This window comes from Nematolebias whitei, chromosome 20 (genome assembly GCF_014905685.2).
Source record: "Nematolebias whitei isolate Nwh7 chromosome 20, NemWhi1, whole genome shotgun sequence".
NCBI classification, from domain to species: Eukaryota; Metazoa; Chordata; class Actinopteri; order Cyprinodontiformes; family Rivulidae; genus Nematolebias; species Nematolebias whitei.
Genome location: NC_056517.1, coordinates 597,763 through 602,069, shown reverse-complemented (window position 1 = coordinate 602,069; position 4,307 = coordinate 597,763).

Below are 4,307 nucleotides of genomic sequence, written 5' to 3'. Positions count from 1 at the left end.
GTCCCGTCCAGCTCTCTGAGTCACTGAACACCGAATTCGGTTGGAAGGAGGACCAGCTTTAGTCCGGTTCGAAAAACGGGTCAGTTTGATGATAAAAGACTGCAGAGAAGCCGGAGGGAGCTGCTGTCCATCAGCTCGCCGGAAGTGAAGTGATAAAACAGAGCCCTGCCGATGCCAAAAAGCAGAGTCCCTGCTATCATAAATCCAAATATGTAAACGTCTTCAACATCCTCCTGAGACAGGACTGTAATGCACATAAACTGCCACACTCCCCACAAATCCATGTCTCAGCTGGATACGCCGGTTCTCCAGGACCCTGTCGTTTTGATGAAAAAATCTTATCAATAGAGTTGAACACCCACGATACCAAATACTTAATCTTCTTAATTTATGTTTGGGAGATGAGACCCAGGTGCTTCAGACAGACAGAGAGCAGAGCAGGAAGAAGGAAAAAAACGGGGGAGGTGAAACAGAAGCTGCCACCTCCATGAGCGCCTGGGAGGAAAAAAAAAAGACATGTTCCTGTTTTAGTATTTCACATCACTTTATAATATAGCTGTTTTTGTTTTTAATATAATTTTCAAATCGTATGTTTTTTTTATGATTGTCTACTGTTGTACTGATAAATATCTCCTGCAGGATAAACTATATCTTGGCTGCAAGTATCAACCTGAGAAATCCTTTGTTTTCTACAACTGATAATGGTCGGTCATTAATTAGGATGAAGTTTAGCAACTTCTCTGTAAACATTTGAGCTCCGTGGTTTCAGCAATGTCTTCTTCTTGTTCAATCCTAAGCAAGCAGCCCGATTTGAGACAGCCGCGCTCAGTCTGACCTTCCTCAGAGACGGGCAGACTGAGCGGGGCAGATTGGACGCAGCTGGCCGAGGTCAAGTCGCCTCTTTCGGGTTCAGCGAGAGTAGCGCCCCGCTGAAGCCACGGAGCTCGAATGTCCAACGTAAAACTAACTTTACCGTGGTTTAATGTGGCGCTATGGCTCTGCAAATGTTGCACGTTGTTGTCTTGTTTTGTGGTGTTTCTAATGTAAAATACTTACACACAGCGTACATGTTGCAATGAAAAGTTGGTTAGCTGTTAGCCACAGTGCTGCTTACTCAGTCCTCACGTTGTAGCTGGCTGCAAACTATGAAATGGATTTCCTGAATGTGAGGAGAGTCTTATTACTCTGGGTTCATGAGACACGCCGCCGTTCAGGAAATCAATTTCATAGTTTGAAGCCAACATGCATCATGGATCGGAAATATTGGCAGATGGATCGGAAAAATCCGATACGTAAATTATGCTGGTATCGGAGGCCGATACCGATACTGGATTGGATCGGCCCCATCCCTAATTTTAAGTTTAGCTATGCTTCTATAATATTAACATTTTTTGTGTCAAGATGTGCTATGTTAGTGGCCATTTTGAGTTAAGTTGAATTTAAAATGTAACCAATTTCAAAAGTGTATCTAAAAATGACTTTGTTTCATTAAAATATGTCAATTGGTTTATAAAATATTTTGCTAAAAGACAAACACACATGCACATATACCGCTTAACCCATAACTGTTTGCTTTTAATGGTGGCGGGTAAAAAAAAATACTGTGGACTGATGTGAAAGCATGAGAAAACAGCTGTACTGATGTTGGGATAAAATGAATCATGAAGGGTCACATGTTTTTGTAAAAGTGGTGACATTGCAATTGATTTTATCATTTAAAGGAAGCTCTCTGCTGTGTTGACAGGATGTCTCTGAGTGTAATGTGAAGTTATTGTTGCTTTTTAGTTTATTCAGATTCATTTAGATTTTGCTGAATTTAAAGCAAGAAGCATGATTCAACCTTTTTTGTTGTTATATACCTGGATGACTGAGAAAACAAACTTTGTGTTTTTAAAGCAAGAAGGTTTTTCCAGTTCAAGTTGTTTATTTCAAGTTCAGTTCAAATAAACATTTTTATTTTGCCGAATGCACAATGAAAATACATCAAGCAAAATGTAGAAAAATTTAAATTTCTAAAAAATATGATCAAATGTGTGTCACCGTTTTGCATCAGTCCGTTAATTTTGTTTTCTTCTTTCTTCTTCTTCTTTCGGCTTTTCCCTCTTCAGGGGTTGCCACAGTGACTCATCCTCCTCCACCTCACTCTGTCCTCTGTATCCTCTGTCCTCACTCCAACTACCTTCATGTCCTCTCTAACTGCATCCATATATCTCCTCGTTGGCCTTCCTCTTTCTTTTTCCTGGCAGCTGCATTTCTAACATCCTTCTACCAATATACACATGGTCCCTCCTCTTGACATGTCCAAACCATCTCAGTCTGGCCTCCCTAACTTTATCTCCCAGTTGTTCAACCTGTGCTGTACCTCTGATGATTTCATTCCTAATCGTATTCATCCTCATCACTCCTAAGGAGAACCTTAGCATCTTCATTTCTGCCACTTCCAGTTCTTTCTCCTGTCTTTTTGTCAATGCCACTGTCTCCAAACCATACAATATAGCTGGTCTCACCACTGTTTTGTAAACTTTTCCTTTGACCTTTGTTGACACCCTTTTGTCGCAAATCACTCCTGAAACTTTTCTCCATCCACTCCATCCTGCCTGGACTCTCTTCTTCACCTCTTTACCACACTCCCCATTTTCCTGGACAGTGGACCCCAAGTACTTGAAGTTCTGCACCTTTGTGACCTCTGCTCCTTGTAGCCTCACTGTTCCACCAGCCTCCCTCTCATTCACATACATGGACTCTGTCTTACTACAGCTCACTTTCATTCCTCTTCTTTCAAGTGCATACCTCCACCTCTCCAAGTTCTCTTCCACCTGTTCCCTGTTCTCACCACAGATCACAATGTCGTCTGCGAACATCATTGTCCATGGGGATTCTTGCCTGACCTCATCTGTTAGTCAGTCCATCACCAGAGCGAACTAGAAGGGGCTCAGAGCCGATACTTGATGTAATCCCACCTCCACTTTGAAGCTATCCCACTCCTACAGCACATCTCACCACTGTCCTGCTGTCCTCATACATGTCTTGTACCAGTCTAACATACTTTTCTGCCACTCCAGATTTCCTCAATCAGTACCACACCTCCTCCCTTGGCACTGTCATATGCTTTTTCTAAATCCACAAAGACACAACGGAGTTCTTTCTGACTCTCTATGTACTTCTCCATCAGCATTCTCAAAGCAAAGATGGCATCTGTGGTGCTCTTTCTTGGCATGAAACCATACTGCTGCTCACAGATAGTCACCTCTCGTCTAAGTCTTGCTTCCACAACTCTCTCCCAGATCTTCATCGTGTGGCTTATCAACTTAATTCCCCTGTAGTTGCTACAACTCTGTACATCACCCGTGTTCTTAAAAATGGCCACTTCTTCTCCATTCCTGAGGCATTTTCTCACCCTCAAATATGCCATTGAATATTTGAGTCAAAAACCTCACTGCCATCTCTCTAAGACATTTCCAAACCTCCACTGGTATGTCATCAGGTCCTACTGCCTTCACCTTCGTCATTCTTTTCAGAGCTTTCTGGACTTCACCTTCACTAATATTTCCCACTTCCTGGTCCACAGTTTATATGACCTCTACTTTTCTTTCTCTTTCCTTCTATTCATTCATTAGCTCCTCAAAGTACTCCTTCCATCTTCCCATCACATTCTCCTCACTTGTTAGAACATTACCATTCCTATTTTTAATAAGCCTAACCTGCTACACATCCTTTCCAGCCTGATCCCTCTGTCTTGCCAATTGGTACAAGTCCTTCTCACCCTCTTTAGTGTCTAGTCTCCCATACAACTCATCGTACTCCCTCTGCTTTGCCTTAGCTAATTCCCTCTTTGCTCTATGTCCCATCTCCTTATATTCCTGTCTCCTCTCCAGTCCTCTGACTGTCATATTTCTTTTTGGCTAACCTCTTTCTTTGAACGGCGTCCTACACTTCACTATTCCCCCACCAGGTTTCCTAATCACCCATTCTCTGTCCAGATGACACCAAGTACCTTCCTACCTGTCTCTCTAATTACTGTTGCTGTAGTAGTGTCACAGTTTACACTCTGTTTTTCCTTTTATTTATCACTCTGTTCACTGTTTGATATTCTTCTCTGCTCCTCTTGTATTTTCCTCTGCTGCTTCTGACAGCCTGCTGCATGTCACACCTCTCTCTCTCTCTGATTACTGCTGATGGTCTCCACCTGTTTCTGGGTGTATTTATACTTCCTGCTTTCTTCACTCTTTGCCAGATCAACTGCTTGCTTTTGTCACAGTTATCCAGCGTTTCCATAGTCTCACAGCTCTTTGTATCTTGACCCACGC